At 48.2% G+C, this 20897-nt stretch overlaps 1 long non-coding RNA gene across 1 annotated transcript; it reads left to right on the top strand.

The window, feature by feature from the left end:
- Positions 1-8998: 8998 nt before the first annotated feature.
- 4732419C18Rik (RIKEN cDNA 4732419C18 gene) lies at positions 8999-18599 on the top strand. Its single transcript, NR_166622.1, has 3 exons — positions 8999-9169; positions 15234-15362; positions 15859-18599. It is a non-coding gene; the product is annotated as an RIKEN cDNA 4732419C18 gene (long non-coding RNA).
- Positions 18600-20897: the final 2298 nt, after the last annotated feature.

Here is a 20897-nt window from a genome sequence, read left to right as displayed (position 1 = left end):
AGTGGGCTCTGGAGCTCTGCTGTGCTGTGTTGTGCTGGCACAGATTGCTGGCACCAGTCACTATAACTTCTTTGTTTAGGGCTAAAGTTAAAAGATGCCTAGCAGCTTGTATTTAGTCTTTGGTTCCTGGACACAAAGGTGTGTCCTGGTGCTTCATAGGTCTGTGTTTAATTAAACTCAGGGTCTCTGAAGGTATCCATAATTATGTCATGTTAGAGGGGAGGGAATGAGGCATGGATAGGGTATTTCCACTTTGGCTACGTATTTATCAAACTGGGGATAAGGGATTACCATATGGCCAAGGCTGGCTCTGAGCTTGAGGTCTTTCTGTCTTTCTTAGTGCTGGGATTACAGGGCTATTTCATTATGCCCAGTTTCTTTCTAGCATCTGGGTTGCTGTAGCTGAGTAAGTCTTTACTTCCTTCTGCACTTGATGATCGGTCTCCACAGAGGCTCTGGAACTCAGTGTTTCCAGAAGCAAGCCCATGCCCCTCCCCAAATCAGGGACATTCTTTCTGGCTTCCCAAAGACAGTCTGTTCTGTTCTGGTTCTGTGCATCAGAGTAGCTCACACCTCCTGTGTGGGAGCTCAGTGATGTTTCCTGCAGCCACATCTGAAGTTGCCCATCTCTCAAGTACTAAGTCCCTGAGAAGAGGCAAAGACACATGTGTGATATTTACCAGCAGAGCGAGTGCTAGCATCATGCGGATCTCCACACTCTCTAGCTCCGTTTGCCTTGTGGATCTCAGTCTTGTCTCTGGCTCTGACACCTGCACCCATAGCCACTGCCTTCCATGTCTGAAAAGGCCCACAGGGAAACAAGGGCACAGCAGCCTCCCTGAAACCAGGGACTCTGATGCCTTGGGCTGCCAGCTGACTTTTATGGGCCACCTTTTGGGGACACCTGGCTTGCTGTCCTTGTTGATACCACACAGTCCTGCACACTCTCCCAGCCTTTCTCTGTAGCATAAGCCTCCACCTTCAAATTGCCCGGTGCAACTAAGAGACAGTCGGCAAAGGCTGTAACTGAAGGGAGATTGAACCCTGGTGCGGGGGTGGGGGGTGGGGGGTGGGGGTGGGGTGGATGGGGTGGGGGGAGAGGCTGTGTGCTCCTAGCACTAAGTTGAAGGTCAGAGCAGCACCCTCCCCTGGGGCTGAATTTTACCTTTTATCTTCTTAAAATGTTAATGTACTATTCAAGCTCCAACCTCCTTTTCTGGGAATCGCTCCCTTCCCTATCTCTCCCAGAGGGCCCATTTAAATCTTGGTTTCACCATTAGCAACATTTGGAGCTGAACAACTTTAAGTAACCTCTGAAGTGGTTTGAGTTAACATTGGTTTTTGTTTTAAGATTTCATGCTTATTTTTTTTTTCCCCCAGTCAGGACTCTGATCCAAAGCCCACATTTCAGATCGCACATCCGAGCTACGGCCTCAGGCCAGTGAGCTCACGCACAGTGTTTGTCTTGGCTGCACGGCTGACCCAGCCAGGAACACAGGCTGGCAGATCAGAGAGGAAGCAAAGCCCAGTTTTGACTCTTGCCAAAGATTCAGTCAACCAGCCTAGGGCTTGGGCAGCTCTCTTGGGGACATCCAGCCACGCCTGCTGGTCCTAGTTAGCATCCCCAGGTATTTGCTGCTGGCTTCTGTTCTGTTCAAACACAGCAGAGGGACAGCTGGATAGATATGATCTGAGCAATGAGAGGCAGACTGAAGAGGCAGCAGGTCTGCAAAGCTGTCCCTGAGCAGATGCCACAGTCACAGTCCAGGTCTGGCCCAGGCTGTAAGGCAACCTTAAGTAGCATCGGCTGGAGCCTATCCCATTTGTGGGATCTGCCTTCCTAGGTGTCCTGCACACACTCAACGTCTACATTTGACCAGTACCTCCTTCCGGCTACAGGAATCTAGCCGCCCCCCACCCCCGCCCCCTGCAAGCTCCGGTTGCAGGACTCAGCCTGAGAGCCCACAGTTCTGAAGCCTGTAGGTTGCAGGAGTTTGGGGCCTTGTGAGATTCTTAATTCCATGGACAACTTATAGAGACACTGCACCAAGGGCTGGGTTGTAATACCATTCGTGCTGCATTTTAGAATATTTACTTACTTACTTTTGAGATAGGATGTCTCTACATAGCCCTGGCTCTTCTGGAACTCACTAATAAGGCGAGTCTTGAACTTGATAGAATAGAGCTTGGTCTCTAAGTTCTGCCTCCCAACTACAGGGATTCAAGGCACATAAACCAACCCGCTGGGCTTGTCCAGGTGCATCCTAAATCCCGTGAGCTGAGTCCAGATGCCACTAATGGCACCTTCCTCGGAGGGCATGTGCTGTGGTATGTTCACCTGATCCATATTTGGGGGCCCCAGGGAGGCTGTGGCAGAGCCTTTCAGGGTGACTGTTGGGTCAGAGGGATTGACTGCTGGGCACTTTCCGTGACTGTGTAAGGGATTTATGGGGCTTCAGGGATGAGCCTGTGTAGAAATAGTTAATAATTAATAAGTCCTGTCAGCGGGTTTGCAACCTACCTCAATGCTTTACGTTCCTGAATGAAAGGTACACACACACAGACACAGACACACACACACACACAAAGAGACACAGACACACACAGACACACACACACAGAGACACAGACACACACAGACACACACACAAAGAGACACAGACACACACACAGACACACACACAAAGAGACACAGACACACACACAGACACATAGACACAGACACACACACACACACACACACACACACACACACAGCCTTTATATTTTAATATGCCTTATGCACTTAATAGGTGGGCCACTGCCTAACCTCCAAGTGGCTAATCTTGAGTTATTACTTACTAATTCTATGTCTTATCTTGGCTGCTCTGAACCCAGAGGACTGCCCAACTGGGCCGCGCTCTCCTGGCCCCTTCACATGGCGGCCATGCCTCTTCTGCATGCACTCTCAGGCAGGCGACTCTCCTCTCCAATGCACTCTCCCCACATCCGAGGATCCCTTCCTTCTTTCCTCAAGGTCCCAAGCCCGGGAATCCTAAAGTCCCGCCTCTGTCTGTCCTGCTCAGCTATTGGTTGTTGGCATCTTTATTTACCAATCAGAACCAAGTGGGGGGGCAGGGAACATAATTAGCATTAGAATACAAACAGCTAAAAGCCTGGGCTCTCATCTACAAATAAAGACCATTAGGAGGATGAGAGGAATTGCACGAGGCCATCTTAAGGCCCCTTACGTAGCCCTCAGCAAGCCCCAAAGTCTGCAATGTGAGCTGAACCGTGCATGCTTTTACAAAGTCCTTCCTTCCCTATGCCATGGTGCTGATAGCAGGACAGGAGTCTGAGGGTGGAGCTCCGGCTTTGGCTCTTTTGGGGGGCCGTGTGACTGCACTTGACAAGGTTGCTCTTGGGAGAAGGCCATTCTCCCTTGGCCTGCAGAAGAACCCCTCTTGTCCTCATTAGGGCTCCATCAGTTTTCTTTGGAAAGGTTTACGCTTGAAAGTAACTATTCCTCAGGCCAGAACAGATCAATACCTGTCTAGCTCCTGGCTTCTGAAGTTAAGCACCAATCTTTCAGTGACAACAAGCCATACCCTTGACTCATTAATGTCCCCACAATGACAGTAAACTTGCTTGCAGGTGGTAAATGGATTCTCTTTTTCCTTCCTTCCTTCTTCCTTCCTTCCTTCCTTCCTTCCTTCCTTCCTTCCTTCCTTCCATCCTTTCTTCTTTTGTTTTTTGGAGGCAGGGTCTCTATATGTATTCCCAGCTACTAGCCTCAAACTCACAGAGATTCACCTGCCCCTGTCTGCCAAGAGCAAAGACTCAAGGCACACATCATCACACCCAGCCATGAATTCTTCTAAGAGAAAACAAAGTAGGCCAACATCACAAAACAGCATGAGGCCAGTGCTTCTAGGGTTGAATTTCTGAGCCCCACATCTCTTGTCCTAGGAAGGAAGGTGGGGGTGAGCCAGAGGCTGTGGGTCTTCATGGCTATACTGTCGGCTGTCTCTGTATTCCATTTGGTTCACCAGAGATGTGAATGCTCATGGGTAGCACTTGGTGTGACTCACTGTAAGAAGTGGGGGCAGACTTGAGCAAGGCCAATCTGGGTTAAACCTGAGGCTGCCTGCTGCCTGTTTGTCTCAGCTTTGTTTCTTCCACTCCTGTCCTTGTCTCCTCTCCTCAGATGATGGGAAGTGAGGGCACTAGGTGGCACAGGGTGGTTCCTTCTGATCAAGGCCACCTACCTTCTCTCTGATACACACCATCACTGATCTCTCCACCTCACAGAGCAGAAAAGAGACACCAAAAGCAAAAATGAAGAAGAAGGAGAAGGAGGAGAAGGAGAAGGAGAAGGAGAAGGAGAAGAAGAAGCAGCCATCAAGGTCCAACTGTGTGGAAGCCACAGAGTCAAACACACAGCTGAGCTTTCTTGAGCAGAACCTATGCTATCATTGGTAGCACCTGTCTCTGTGTCTTGTAGGAGAGCCATCTACAGATCCTGTCTCCATGATACTTCAGCATCTCTTGGAGGAATTTTCTTTTATGACTGGAGCCATGCACCTGCTGCTCTGCACTGTCCTCTCTTGTCCACTGATGCTGGAAACTTTCCTTCTGGCAGAACTGAGAGCAAGGGCGTGATCTTATCTGCTGGGATGGGACAAACTACAAGCCCGGCCATCCCCTCCCCTGGTCCCATCTCTCTCCCTCAGACTTTGAAGAATGTTGATAGCCTCAGGAAGACAGACCTGGCTGTGGGACAACCTCATGGAAAGATCCCTTTGGGAACTCAGTGACTTGTTTAGAATCTTGTTCCATGGAGACCTGAGATCTGGGGACAGACTCAGGAGGATGCTCCCAGCCGTCTCCTGGTAGGTGGTACACTGTGGGAGGGAGTGTGTGTGTGTGTGTGTGTGTGTGGTCTGACTTGCCTTCTGTGTGCTGAGAGGAGGCAATGACAATGTTCCCTTCAAAGGAGTCGTGGATGTTCTGGGCCTGCATTGGGCCCAGGAGTCTGGGGGAAGAGCAGAGGGGCACTGGGTTGCTGAGTGGCAACGGTCTAGAAACACAAAATGACTATGGCGACTGTTCATTTCTCGAACCACTGCAGCGCCAATAAAGACTTCCTTTGCAGGCTTGATAATTCCCTCTGTGTCACTGGAGGATAGATGGGATTAATCCATTGCCCTTCTCAGAGGTAAGAAATATTAATATGATTTGGAGGCTGTAGAGGTGGCTTTTGCTCTTCCAGAGGACTTGGTTTCCACTTCAGGTGGCTGACACCTGTCCCTAACTCCAGCGACAGGGGATCTGATCTGCTTATTTTGAAATCTAAGGTCTCTCGAACACATGCAGGCCTACACTCACATATACATATGTGTAAAAATAGATCTTTAAGAAAACCTTGGGTTATTGTGAAGATTTTATACAGCATGACGTGATTGCTCAGTCAGCCCCTTAGTCTGACCTTTTTCATTCAGTTGTGTGTTTTCTGGTATCTCTGTATATGATTCATCAGAGTATCTCTATTCAGTGCTGGTCACACTGGCCTAGGGACTCATTGATGCCTTTGAGAGATTCGGTAGTAAGAACAAACAACCTCTTCAGAACAAACAACCTCTTCAATGCTGTCATTTCAATCTGTTTGTTTGTTTGCCTTGGTACAAATTCTGGTGAATTTATTTAAAGAAAACCTTTGCAGGACTGAGTCTACTGAGAGAGATCCTGAGGCTGCCGTGAATTTGAACACGGGCTGGCATAACCTGGGGTGTGCTGTAGGAACAGTATTCATACTTACTATAGAACTAAAACCACAAACCATCGGATTCACATTCTTTTAGGGCATGGGGTGGGGGGTGGGGGGAGGAGACAATGTCCTTCCAAGGATACAAAGTTGCAGCCAGGCTCCTTCCAAAGATACAAAGTTACAGCCAGGTGAGATGAGTCGACTTAGCTCAGCCCCGGGTCTGGAGTGAAAGGTAGGGCACTGTATAGAAAAGATCTACTGGATTGCAGGTGATTTTACCACACACAGATAAAGGAAGGTGACTGCAGGACAAGCTGCCTGGCCTGCCTCCAGCAGTAAGTTGCTTCACTGCACAAATGAAGGGAAGAATCAACAAACCAAACTGCCAGGCTGCACCCCTAAGAAGGAAAACAGGTATGCGCGCTCTCTCTCATTTTAGTGTGTGTGTGTGTGTGTGTGTGTGTGTGTTTGCCCTACCCCCCACCCCTGAGCGCACGAGTGTGCAGATCAGAGAACAGCCTACAGGAATTGGTTTTCTCCTTCCACCACGTGAGCCTTAGGAATAGGATTCGGGCACCTTTCCCTGTTGAACCATCTTGCTAACTGGGTATTAGAAAGCTTTAGATTAAATCTGTGGCAGTATAATGAATTCAGACAGACTACACGGTCAAAAAAATAAATAAATGTCAAAATGTAATTTTAAGAAGGGAAGCTGACCATAAACTGCTAACTGCAGTGTGAAGCCACTTACAGAGTTTTTAAAACTTCGCAGAGCAGCAGCTTACGGCTCTGAACACACAGAGCTAGCAGTGTTAAACCACCAAAAGCATGAGAACAATACTCAGACGTCGTCAGATTATTCAACCTTCCCGCCTGCTCTCTGAGCCGGCTCCCTTCTGATTCCCGTTGGCCGAGCCTAACCCGAGTGAGAGTCAGAGCCTGGCCAGGAAGCGTTGACTTGGGTGAGGGTCTGATCTCTCCTGCTGAAGTAGGGACAGCTCAATGAGCAGATCTTGGCTGAGACTGGTCAGGCAGGTCTAAGAGAGAGGCCTAGGCTCTCAGGTGACACAGTATGCCCCCTACTGCGGTGATCTGATTGTACCATCATGGCCACTGTACAGAAAGGGAGAAGATGGTCTGTGAACTTTAGAGAGAGATGAGCCTGCTATGAGAGCCTGCCTCTCAGTCAGATCCCAGGCAGGACTTGGAGAAGGTCAAACAAACCTTGGGAGCCTCTCTGGTCCTTCTTGTACCAGGTTACCTCCCAGGGACCTTGTTAAGAATCTAAAACAGTGGATCTCAACCTGTGGGTGGTGATCTCTTTTGCATATGAGTTATCCTGCGCGTCAGATATTGATTGACATTATGATTCATAACAATAGCAAAATTACAGTTATTAAGTAGCAACAAAGATAGTTTTATTGTTGGGGCTCACTACAACATATTAAAGAGTGGGTCCCAACATTAGGAAGGTTGAGAACCACTACTCTAGAACATAGAATGGTTCAGAACCAAGAGCTTACCTGCTATGGGAAATCCTGGAGATTCCAGGTCATGATTCCACCCACCCGCCTGCCTGGTTGTGGACTGAGTGGAGCCAGCCGGCCCTTGGGGAGGAGGCTGTGTACACCGTGGTGCTTCTTGTTCCTGCTTCTGGAGTCTCAGGAAAAGGGGAGCTTCCAGCTCCTTCCCCGAGTCTTTTTTTCCTTAGTGTTTTGTGTCCAGGTAGCTACCCACTTCAGACAGCTACTTTATCTACTTTTACCCCATTTATTTATTTTATGTATGTGAGTACATTGAATTTTAGGGCCTTTGCTCCCTCTCGTCGGGCCCCCACTCGCTCAAAGCCAGATTTATTTATTATTATAATGTACACTGTAGCTGACTTCAGACACACCAGAAGAGGGCGTCAGATCTCATTGTGGATGGTTGTGAGCCACCATGTGGTTGCCGGGATTTGAACTCAGGACCTTAGGAAGAACAGTCAGTGCTCTTAACCGCTGAGCTATCTCGCCAGCCCAACATGCCAGTTTGGATAAACATACCAAGGGGTTCATTCCAGGGTTCCTGTGGGAAAGGCTCTGAAACTTTGATCCGTGTCTCAGAACAAAAGGAGTCATGCAGAAGGTAAAGAGCTGCAGCAAGATCTATGGCAGAGGGCTGTCTCAAATGCTCATGGCCCTCCTGTGGCTAGACTCCATCGGGGAGCAAAGAGCAACCAGAACCTGTCCTTCAACCTCAGGAGCCACCACCTGCTGCTTCTTACAGTCCTCTTGGAGTGTAGATTATCTTTCTCAGCCCCCTCAGCCCACAAAGAACAGACCTACAGTAGGGGAGCACCTGACCTCTGAGTCACACACAGACTTAGAAAGACTCGGCTGGTTTCCCTGCCCCACTTTGTCTTTGGGGCTGGTGGAGGAGACCTGGGCCCCGGTCATGGTGATTCATTTTGAGCTCCTTACCGGGCAGAGTGGCTCTCACAGTGACACAGGCTACAGGGTTGGCTTGGGATGGGCTGCAGTAGAAGGCCCTGCAGCATCTCTTCCTCGTCCCGTGGTGACTTACTCTACTAAAATCTTCTCTGAGGGCAGGGCCCGACCTAATTGTAAGTTGTCATGGAAGCATGTCAAGAGGAAGAGGAACAATGATCTGGTCCAGGCAGATGTGATGCTGAGGGAGTCACTGACATCACAGCCAAGGACCCCAGAGGGCTGAAAGCCTCGGGCACACTCAGCTGTGTCTCACTCCGTGGGAAACATTCCGCCCAGAGAAGAGGGTGTGGCCTCAGGTCCCCAGAAGCCCTTACCTGTCTGTCAACAGCGTCTCATCATCATATCCTCTGTGGGGTGTTTCTCATTCATTCATTCATTCATTCATTCATTCATTCATTCATTCTTCAGCAAATGATTGCTGAGAGCCTACCGTGTGGTGGCTGTTTTGCTCCGAGAGTAGACACACCGTCTGTGGTGGATTTGTATTGACGGACACTGTGGTAAACTGAGGCTGCACAGGAAGCCAGGTGAGGAATCCTTTTCGGGAGCTGACGCATACACTGGTCTGCACTTGATACAGATCTACACAAGAGATGGCGCGAGCAAAACGCCTTGGGGAGGTGAGAGTCTCGGTGAGGTTGGAGGACTGACCCGGAAGCTGTGTGTCAAGAGGGTGAAGGGCAGAGGGCGGCTACACAGGCCTGAGCTGCGGCTCGGTCTTTAACCACAGTGTGAAATCACTGGTGGATTAGGAACAGGAGAGAGGCTGATTTGCATATTAAAAAGATTGCCCAGCTGCTGGGTGAAGACTGCCTTTTAAAGGCGCAAAAAATAGAAATAGGAAGACCAGCTAGGGAGGGAGCGGCTCAGCAACGCAGACAGGAAATAATCACTGTTATTATCTGCAGTCCTCCAGAGGAGCTCACAGCAGGTAGGAACGCCGCGTGCTCGTTTGCGGAGTGAATTTTCGGAGTGAAAGGTACAAAAGCCTTTTCTGCCGTTCTGTCTTTGAAACTTCAGAGCAGCGCTGGGATGGATTAGGGTCGTGTTCTTGGGCTAAAATGAGTCTCCAAGGCACTGGTCCTAGGTAAGGTAAGGCTCTGTTGGGAGCTGAGAGCTTGCTTTTACTCTAGGCCTCCTGACCTATCTGGGCTCTGTCCATTCCTGGAACCCCCCTAGGCAAAGTTTCCCAGGCCAGAAGGAAAGAGTGCAGTGACAGAACTAGGTAGTCAAGGCCCAGAGTCCTGCTGACCAGAGCCTAGGTGCTAAGTTCTCCTGGTGCTATGCCTGTGTATGGAGAACACAGTATGATGTGGTCTGGCTTCCAAGAGCCTAAAATCTAACCAGAAACAAATGGGAGCCTCAATAAATAATTTAAGAACGTCTTGAAAATTAAAAGGCACACACACAAATAACTCTAGGAGGAAGCCAGGGTTTTTCCTCGGGACAAATGGGCCTGAATACTATTTTGAAGGCTGTGTTTTCACTTGGACCTTGATGGTCCCTGGGGCAGTTGCTGGCCTGCTAACAAGGTCACCCATATCATTTGATCCACGCTATACTGAAGCAGTCCTTACCCGCTGCCCGGCAAAGTCCTTCCATACTTAGTGTCTAATACAATGGCTGCTTTGTTGACCCCATGAGTTCTGTGCCTCAGGAATTTGGAAGGTCGGGAGTGGGGATGGCTGGGCTCTGACTCAGCATCAGCATGTGAAGCCTCAGTTTTGAATGCCACTGGCTAGGTGCCAGGACCCGAGACCCTCTGACAACTACATGCCAGGCGATCAGGCTGGGGAGATGCCAAGGCTGAGCTGAACCAGCTGCTCTTCAGTGTGTTTCTGTGGGGTCTCTCCATGGCCTGGGGTCGCCTCACAGCATCGGAGCTCCAGGAAGTTTTGCCTCAACCACATGAATCAGAGCTACTGAGACAGCAGAAGCCACTTGGCTTTTAGGTCCCACCTGAAGGCATCTCTACCTGTCGCTGCTGCAGCACAGCATAGCACAGTACACACTGGTGTGTGTGCACCCACATCAGGTGGCTTCCAGGGCCCTGCCACACACTGGAAGGAACGTCAGTGTTCACAGTCTAGTGAAAACCATGGGAAGGTTTAATGAAACCAGGAAATAAAACCTATGTTGGATGAGATGGCTCAGCGGTTAAGAGCACTGACTGCTCTTCCGAAGGTCCTGAGTTCGAATCCCAGCAACCACATGGTGGCTCACAATCATCCGTAATGAGATCTGACGCCCTCTTCTGGTGTGTCTGAAGACAGCTACAGTGTACTTGCATATAATAAATAAATAAATCTTAAAAAAAAAAAAGAAAAAAGAAAAAAGGCTCGTGTTGGATAGTTTATAGCTCTAAACCAGGGCCAGCAGCAATGTCTTTTGACAAGAAATGAATTTGAGCACAGAATTGTGCTGTGACATAATCAATAAAATGTTAATTGTTTAGCCCAGGGACCAGAGCACAGAAGTATTTGCTATTACTTGGAGGGGACAATGTGAGCAAGGCTGTTGTGAAGACAAAGGATGACAGCAGTCGAGATGCCTGACCAAAGAGCATCTGCGCAGATGTTTTCCGGAAGGTTCATCTTGGTCAGGTTTCAAAGGAGGAAAGGAAAATATTTACTTTGCATGATACTGCTTTTAAATGGATCTCTTCTTATCAAGGCAAGCCCATCAAGCCTTATGTTCGGAAGTACTTAGTGAGAACTAATAGTCACTATGTGCTTGAGATAAAAATAGAAAGAGGGCGGGGAGGGAGAGAGAGAGAGAAAAGGAGGGAGTGGGGGAAGAGAGAGAGAACTCTGGAGGAAGTGCCCATGGGAGAAATACCCAGGAGAGTGCGCCTTGGTGTCAGTGTTCCTGTGGTCTCCAAGGCTATCCACCTTCACAACTGACAGCAAGTTTCAGAATGGGTGACAAAAGGAGTAAATTCCTCTCAGAGGGAAGACATGATGCACGTTCGTGTGTGTGCATGCATGTGGTGTTTGCGTGCATGTGTGTGCACACGTATGCATTTATTTCACGTGTGTACCTGCCTTAGGTTTCTAGTGCTGTGATAAAACACTGACCAAAATCAACTTGTGGAGGAAAGGATTTATTCATTCGGCGTACATGTCCCACCCAGGGCATAGTCCATCAGGAGATGCCAAGTCAAGAAGCACCTGGCGAGAAGGAAAGCACAGCCATGTAGGATGCTGCTTGCTGGCTTGCTTAGCTTCCTCACATCCCCCAGGACTCCTGCCGGGGGGGGGGGGGGTGGCACACCCACAGAGGCCTGCATTCCCACACCGATCATTGACTTTTTAAACTTGCCCTACACACTTGCCTACAGGCCATGCAGCGAGAGCTCCTTCTCAGCTGACGCTCCTCTTCCCGGAATATGCCTAGGTTTGAGTGACGTTTACAAAAATCAATTGGCACCAAAAGAAAGAACAGTCTTGGTTGATTTGAGCCCCTCCCATTGTTTTAAAACGGCCTTACGAGATGAAATTCGCCCACTATGAAGTCTACCTATCTAAAGTACAAACTCAGTGATGCTTGGTGTATTCACAGTGGTGTGACCACTAGTACATTCTAGATTAGATGCCCCAGACAAACTGGGTAGCTAGACAATCCAAATCAGTGAGTTCCAGGTTCAGCAAGATTCCCTGATTCAGTAAATGACAAGGATTGGGAAAGGCACTCAAGCTCAGTCTACAGCTTCCACACTCAGTGTACATGTTTGCCCTCATGTGCCTACACACATCTGAACATGTATGCATGCAACACACACACATATACCATACACATATATATCACACACACACACACACACACATGTCCATACACAGACCACATACACACACACATATACATGCACACACACACATACATATGTGCACACAGGCCATATGCACATACAAACACATATACAGACACACAGACACACACCACTCACACACATACAACATATATCACACACACATAATACATCCATATGCATTCATACATACACATATACCACAACACATATATACATACATACATACACATACCATACATACATACACACACACCACATACACATAGGCCACACACATACATACATGCACACACACATACATACATATATACACACACACTGCATGCACACAGACCACATACACATACAAACACGTATATAGACACACAGCACACACACACACCACACACATTCACACATCCATATGCATTCATACATACACATATACCACAATACATACATACATATATACATACAGCATACATACATACATACACATACATATACAAACCATACATACATAGACACACACACACACCAGTGCACACATAAACACACATGCACACATGGGTAGAATGCCCTACCTATGTAAGGAATCCAGTAGCCTGAGCAGCAGGAGTTCCCGAGCTGACTTGCACTTTTACCACAAAGCAGTGAGGATGCAATTTTCCCTACCATGACCAACCACACCCAGGCAGCTCTGCTGCTTCCCCCACCCCCTCCCTGTTAGGATGTTAGCTCTGTCCCTTGGCCTGGGACGACGAAACAGGAAGTTGTCCCTCTCTTCACCTTCCTGGATTTTCCTCACAGTTGCTGTGAAGACATTGAGCAACAGTTCCCACAGTGCTCAAAGGGTTTTCAATTCCTTGAATTTTGTCCTGTGCAATGTCTTCTTGTCGGGCCTACCCAGGGCATGTTTCTGGAAGGCCCTCTTTTCTTGCTTCTGTCATCATGGCTGGCGTCACTTCCTGCCACTTGTCCTGTAAACCTCAGGGTCTGGGTCAAGTGTGGCAAAAGGACAAATGAGGGAGCATGGAGAGGGATGTGGGACAAACTCCTGGCTTTCTTCCTTCCTGTAGACTGGTAACATTCAGTGAGCCCCTGCCTGCTTCCCCACCAGCCTGAGGTGTGGACACTGTCACTTTGTTGCCGGCTTTGTCTAGTCTCTCTCTATCCCATGACCCCCTGCTCTGGTGTCTAAGCTTTGCGATGGCACCAAGATGTCCCAGGAGTAGTCTCGGGTTAAAATGGGGAGCCTGTCAGAAAGCAGCCACCCAGCAATATACAGGTCCATGTATGTGTTCAAGTACACACATGGGGGAGTAGGGGTCAGAGTGGGGAGAGGGAGAGGATGGATAGAGAGGGAGAAAGAGAGAGCACACTCCATCAGTTCTGCCCCTTGCAGTAGCCCACCCTCTTTCATCTCACAGATTGCCTTGCAAGTCTCAGTCTTACCGAATAGGTTTCTGGTCTGAGATCTTCCACCAGCCAATAAAATCCCAACACCATGCCAGAGTCCAGAGGCCCTGCCCGCGTCTCCCACACCTCATCTTGCTGGGTCGCACGCAGCACAGGGGGGTTTAGCACTTCAGTGTGTTCTGTGCCACACAAACCTGGTCAGCGCCTCATAAGGTGGTGACCCTGTCAGGGTCTGTGAAGAGGTGATTAACTCAGAGTGACACTGCCCATTTGTCTGGCCCAATGTAACTGGGTTCCTTATAAGAGAAGATGGGCACGTGCGCGCGCGCGCACACACACACACACACACACACACACACACACACACACACACACGGCCCACCTTGTCGGGAGATGGGAAAGACAGCATTTGCAAGCCTAGGGGAAAGGAGAGAGGCCTCAGGAGGTGCCAGACTTATGACATCTCTCCCTCTGACGTCAGACATCTCAGCATGAGGCATAAACATCTCCTGTGGCTTTAGATGACTCTAGAGCTGGAGTCTGGAGCTGAGAGGGACATCATTCTCAGGACCTGCCTCTGCTCACCCTGTCTACCCAACTCCCAGACAGCACAAGCCAGATTCCTAAGGACAACTTGCCTCTTGTAAGGATTCTATAACGAACTCTGGATAGAGCCAAGGATCTCTTTCTTCCATGGATACCCATGTGTCTGGCGGGGGTTGCTATCCAGGCAGACAGCAGTCATATGTTTGTGTTTGCACTCTGCCTAGCCATGATGCCCATAGAGAACTAAGTGTCTCACGGCACCGGGTCCAGGACACAGCAACAACAATGGCCCTGGTGAGTGAGTGCTGAGTCCCCATTCCTTGCACACTGAGCCTGAGGTCCTCTTCACTCCTGCCGTACCTGGCAGGATGGGGGCGGGAGGGGGGACAAATTTCTTCCATTCTCTTCTCCCTCCTTCCATGTATTGCCCAGTGGCTGTACCTCTGACCCCTAGGGAGCCAGAGAGGCCAGAGCCCACCTCACCTTTCCTAGCTGCCTAACCTCACTGCTTTGAGCTCACTGTTATTCTCAGCCCTCAGGCCCACTGGACACTCCTGGATCTTGGAGCCCAGTGGTTCACAACAGAAATCAAGCTAACCTCTCCCCAGACCCCAGATTACCTGTTGACACAAGGAGACAGTCTCCCTCTGCCACTTTCTAGGCTAACTTTGCCTCATCAACATAAGCAGGATACTCATGGCTAAGATAGGTCATTAAAAACAGATATTTGAATTGAAAACATATTACATCACTCTTTGTTTTTTTGCAAAAGCTGATCTTAAAAGGAGTGATATTTCCACAATATCTGTATCAGCCAGTGTATGCTGCTGGGCACATGAGATGTGGGTGTCCTCCAGCCAGCGAGTAGCTTCACTGAGCAGAAGTGAGCATAAAGATCTGTCCTACGAGTTGTTCAGTGGCACTGAGACACAGCCATCCCTACGCAGGTGATGTCTGTGGTCTTGTGAGCTCAAGGACCAGATTGCTGTGGCGGTGTCAGGGGGGCAGCGTTGTGGGGAGGGGAGAGGAGAGTATGGAACTCGGGGCTTAGAAAAGGAAGTTCTCTCTGTAGGTTGCTGGGAGTCACTGTGGGCTTTTAGTCACTGGGAACATTGATTTGCAGGGAGGGGGGGGGTAGCTGGGGGGGGGGGTTGGGGGAGGGTTCTCCCAGGCCCATGCACGAGCTTTGACTGAAATAAAAACAGTGTCACTTGTGCCAAAGTTCCATGTCACCAAACAGAACATGAGCTGTGGTCAGACCTTCCAAGAAAACAGCAGAAACGAGGAACGGCAGCCAAGTTTCCCGTGCAGGCCAGTTCCAGTTGGCAAGATGCTGAAGTACCCCCCCCCCCAATGTATTGGGGAGAAGGTAAGCTAAAGAAACCCCAGGCGGAGGGACTGCTGAGTCCTGTTGCTCTGCCTTCTGTCCCCACCTTAGAAGGAATGCACTCCTGAAATGACCACTCGGCTCCTTGTTCTTTGTTTTGCCTTTTTTTTTTTCCTGGAGCTCCTTCTTGCTGGGGCATGGTGGCGCATGCCTGTAACCTCAGCCCCCTGTAAACAAGGCAGCCTTCCTTGGTTACATAAGGTTACCAGCCATCCCGAACTATGTGAGAACCTGTGTTAAAAATTCAAAGTATTACTTTACTAATTTTAAAACAAAACAAAACAAAACTCTGGCCTCCCCTGCTCAGCCACCAGAATCTCCTTCTCTGTGGCATGGGTGCTCATTCTACTCTAAGACTTACTCAGTCTACCCATCAGTAGAAATTTGGGCCCCAACAATGGCCAGTTGTTGCCTAGGCCTGAGCCCAACTCTCCTAACACTCAGACCCTCCCACCAGGCCTCTGTCTGTCACCCACAGGCTCCACGTGGCAGACAGTGAAGCAGAGGTCTCCTCTGCAGCTGCCCTCTCACAGGCTGCTGGGCCCCAACCCCGCAAGCAAAGCTGGCAGAAGATGGCTGCCAACAAGCTTCACTGCAAAGAGAATCGCCGTGAAGGCATGTTTGGAGGCAGAGAATATTATTCAAGGCAGTAAGAATATACAGAAGCTGGAGAGATGGCTCAGCGGTTAAGAGCACTGACTACTCTTCCAAAGGTCCTGAGTTCAAATCCCAGCAACTACATGGTGGCTCACAATCATCTATAATGAGATCTGATGCCCTCTTCTGGGATGTCTGAAGAAAGCTACAGTGTACTTACATATAATAAATAAATTAATTAAAAAAAAAAAAGAATATGCAGAAGGACCAGGCAGTGGTGGCGCATGCTTTAGTCCCAGCACTTGAGAGACAGAGGCAGGCAGATTTTTGAGTTCGAGGCCAGCCTGGTCTACAAAGTGAGTTCCAGGATAGCCAGGACTATACAGAGAAACCCTGTCTCAAAAACAAAAACAAAAACAAAAAACACACCAAAAAACAAAACAAGACAAACTAAAAAAAGAATATGCAGAAGGACAAAGAACATCAGAGGAGTTCCTATAATTGTGGGCACACCCCATAGGCCACACCCTCCATAGGCCACACACCCATAGGCCACACCTCTCAGAGGACAGTCAGTAGTGCTGAGTGAAGGTGTTCAGCAAGGCTCAGCACTCTTTAGCACAGGTACACAAAAGCTGATGTTAGGGACATGTGATGTCGAGTGGAATTCCTAACTCTTAGGAGAAAGACCGGAGAGTTCTAGCCATTAGGGAGAAAGCAATGACCACTGCGAAGACAGCACGCTTTCCTATTACTTAGGTTTTTTACTTCTCTCGGTAGTGCTGCTCTTTAGTTCTGTGTATGAATTTTGTACATCTTGGGGCCGAAACCATAGCAGGGTGAGCGGAAGAGTAGTATATTGATCCCAAACATGCAGCAGGAAGCATCGAACCTTCTTTGCCTGTAGGCGAAATGTTATTGTGCCCTCTGTAAAGATTATCCTTGTATTATTCAAATGCTGATTTCTGTGCCCTCCCATATCTGGTTGCAATCCTTACTCTTAGAATTTCTTGTCTCAGTGTTGTGTAAACATTGCTCCCCAGTTATTCCATGAATGGTCAATAAAGCTAGCTGATCACCCCATGGCTGAACAGGGAAGAAAATAGGGCTGGGCTTCCTCCCATCCAGGGAAGAGAGGAGAGAGGGAGGGAGGGAGAGAGAGAGAGAGAGGACGAGGAGGAGGTGGGGATTTGCCACCAGGGGAGAGTCTGGAAGATGCCATGGAAAAACACCTGGAGCAAAGAAAGCCATGAAATGCTATTATTTCAGGGATTTTTGGCTGGGAGGTAGCTAGCTTAGTGTAGAGGATTAAAATAAAGTAATACTGCTTAGTTGTTGTGCCCTTAAAGCTTGATACATAAATGTATTAGTCCAGTCTCAATTATTTGGGAGCTAGCTGGGTGAAAGAAAACTGCAAAACGCTTATTAAAACGCCATTAACATCGGCTCTCAGAGGGTGGAGGCGACCTTCATGGTCTGACTGTGGAAAGAAAGAATGACAGCCACCTTCAGATTCAAAGCCTTTCTGGAGACCTGCAGCAGGCGGGTGCCAGCTCTAGCCACGGAAGGGGAGCCACCAAGATTAGGACGCACGGCAAGGTTGGCTTTACTTTGGAAGTTGTCAAAGGGGATGAACGGTAAAATAGTCTGGACAGAGGCTAAGTGTTCTATAAAATACTCTTAATTTTAAGAGGAGCCGAAGCTAGAGTTAAAATGGAATTTCATCTTTTTAAAGCTATCGTAGGGGTGGAAAGATGACTCAGACTATTGGGAGTTTCTGTTCTTCCAGAGTACCCAGGTTTGGTTCCCAGCACCCTTGTTGGGTGACTAACAGCTACCTATAATTCCAGGGCATCTGATGCCCACTTCTGGCCTCCATTCACATCACACACGCACACGCACATGCACACACAAAAAGAGAGACTTTAAAAATAACAGTAAACCATTTATTAAGTGGTAAAAGTGATCTCTATCAGAAGTTGAGAATGAGACAGATCTGTTCAGAAGTCGTAGCCTGTGAGACACACCATCTAACAAACATAGAAATGTATTAAGAGTTACTTAGGCATCAACAAGCCACCGTGATTCCCAAATTTATCCCCGCCACACACACATGCCACATTAATCCGTACATGGTCAGCTATGGGGATGAATTCATTAAATTACCAAGGCTTCCAGGTTCTCAGTTAAGATAGAAAAGACAGCGGTGCCCGTGCAGCAGCTTCTGTGAGACTCTCACCCATGGTTGGAGTGCGGGTGACTTGGGTCTCCCACACCCTTTTCTGGAAAGTGAAGAAACAGCTGTGGATCATCGTGGAGCCTCTTGTGGAAACACGCTGGACCAAGAACCAACATTTCCCTCTAGAGCACTGGATGAAACAGACTGAAGTACCTCAGGCTTTGTGATGTCCAGGTGATGAGAGAGGCAGGCTTCCTTCCTTTTTTAGAGACTCCGAATCTCAGTCTCAACTGGGGACTGCTCTGGACCTGCAGGAACAGGATCTCACTGTGTAGTCCTGGCTGGCCGGGGACTTTCTATATAGAGCAGGCTGGCCTCAGACTCACAGTGATCTGCTTGCTTCTGCTTCTACAGTGCTCAGATTAAAAGCATTCTTCACCATAGTCAGCTTTAATGGATAATTTTAGATTTCCTACTGTTGAAATTATTGTAACGTATACATTTTATTTTTTCCCTTTTTTATTAGATATTTTCTTTATTTACATTTCAAATTTTATCCCCTTTTCTCATTTCCCCTCTGAAAACCCTCCTATCCCATCCCCCTCTCAGTCTCATTAACTCTCCGACTCCTGCTTTCCTGTCCTGACATTCCCCTACACTGGGGCATAGAGCCTTCACAAGGCCAAGGGCCTCTCCTCTCATTGATGTCCCACAAGGCCATCCTCTGCTACATATGTGGCTGAAGCTGAATCCTCTTTGGTTGGTGGTTTAGTCCCAGGGAGCTCTGGGGGTACTGGTTGGTTCACATTGTTGTTCCTCCTATGGGGCTGCAAACCCCTTCAGCTCCTTGGGTCCTTTCTCTAGCTCCTCCATTGGGGACCCTGTGCTCAGTCCAATAGATGGCTGTGGACATCTACTTCTGTATTTGTCAGGTACTGGCAGAGCCTCTCAGGAGACAGCTATATCAGGCTCCTGTCAGCAAGCACTTGTTGGCATCCACAACAGTGTCTGGGTTTGGTGACTGTATATGGGATGGATCCCCAGGTGGGACAGTCACTGGATGGCCTTTCCTTCAGTTTCTGCCCCAAATGTTGTCTCTGTATCTCCTCTCAGGTGTATTTTGATCCCCTTTCTAAGAAGGACTGAAGTATTCACACTGTGGTCTTTCTCCTTCTTGAGCTTCATGTGGTCTGTGAATTGTATCTTGGGTATTCCGACCTTCTGGGCTAATATCCACTTATCAGCGAGTGCATACCATGTGTAACGTATATATTTTAAAAGAACTACATTAAGGGGAATAGAATAAAATAGAAACCTACTGAAGCTACTATAATAATTCTGACAATTATAAAAAAGTATAAAATGTATCTATTTGATGATTTAGTTGTAAAGTAGAATAGGTATTAGTTATTTGCTGGAAAGACTGGCTTTACTGGATTCTGACACACAGAGAGACACAAAGTACTTTTTTAAAAAAAGTTCCCAATTGCAAACTATAAATTCACTGTTTGTTTCTGAGCATGGAGGGTGAATCTCGGGAGAGCTCACAGAATGGCCTTGTTTTGGCTGTGGCGCTACCTATTTGCGTGTGCACATGCGTGTGTGTGTGTGTGTGTGTGTGTGTGTGCGTGCGTGCGTGCGTGCGTGTGTGTCTGTGTGTGAGACTGGAGGCCAGACTGCTGTCTTTCCTTCTCACTCTTTCCCTGTTGCTGCACCCCTGCCTCTCCACAACCCCTGGTCTGTCTTTCTGGCTTTCTTTGAGACAGGTCCTTTTGAACCTGAAGGTCTTTCACTCAGTTAGGCTGGCCGGCCAGTGAGCTTAAGGAATCCTCCTGTCTCCGTGTCTTATCCCCTGTCCCAGCAATGGGGTTAAAGCGTGTGCCACCACACCTGGCTTTTAAACATGGGTTCTAGGGACCTGAATTCAGGACTCCAGGCTTGCATAAGGTCACTGACTGAGCTCTCAACTCAATCCACACATTCAGTTTTAGTGAACGACCCGCGTATCGTTGCACATGATATACTTTGAATGGTATTTGAGTAATCCCTGAGCTGTGGAAATGGCCGCTCTTCGTCCCCGGTGGTGACGACTGTGTGCTCTTTCCTCTTCTCTCTGCCACAGTTCATACCACGCTTGGCACACATACTAATTTTCCATGTTACACATCCTCACTAGTTTCAATATAGACAAACCATGTCTTCCTAGCTGAAAAGAACTTGAGGACGATTGCTATTTTCACAGCAGTTACTAAATGACGTTAAAAGCAATTTCTTCTTTAATTACATTTTAAAAATTATTTTGTGTGAGATGTGTGGAGATCACAGGACAGCTTTCAGCCATTAGTTCTCTTCTTCCACAGAGTTCCCAGGACTGACCTCAGGTTGTCAGGCTCCATGACAGCCTTGCTTGCACGACAGGCTTGCTCTCATGACAGGCTCGAATGCCAAGTGCTTTTGTTTGCTGAGCTATCTTGCTGTCCTGCAAAGCAATTTTATTTAGCTCAAGCCTCTGAGAATAAATTCAACAAAAGATGTGTTAAAAAAAATCTACAAGTAATCTATTAAACATTCCTGAGATACTGAAAAATTGAATAGATGGAAGAAACCCCTATATATTTATGGGTCAGTTATTGCTTCCTCCAAAATGATCTGAACAGATTTAATGAACCACTAATCAATATCCCACTGGGGTTTCTTGTGGAATCTGACATGCCGATTCTACAATTTATACAGAAATGTAA

Source organism: Mus musculus, chromosome 8 (genome assembly GCF_000001635.26).
Source record: "Mus musculus strain C57BL/6J chromosome 8, GRCm38.p6 C57BL/6J".
Taxonomy (NCBI): domain Eukaryota; kingdom Metazoa; phylum Chordata; class Mammalia; order Rodentia; family Muridae; genus Mus; species Mus musculus.
Note: the sequence above shows the minus strand (reverse complement) of the source record. Positions and strands in the feature narration are given on the sequence as shown.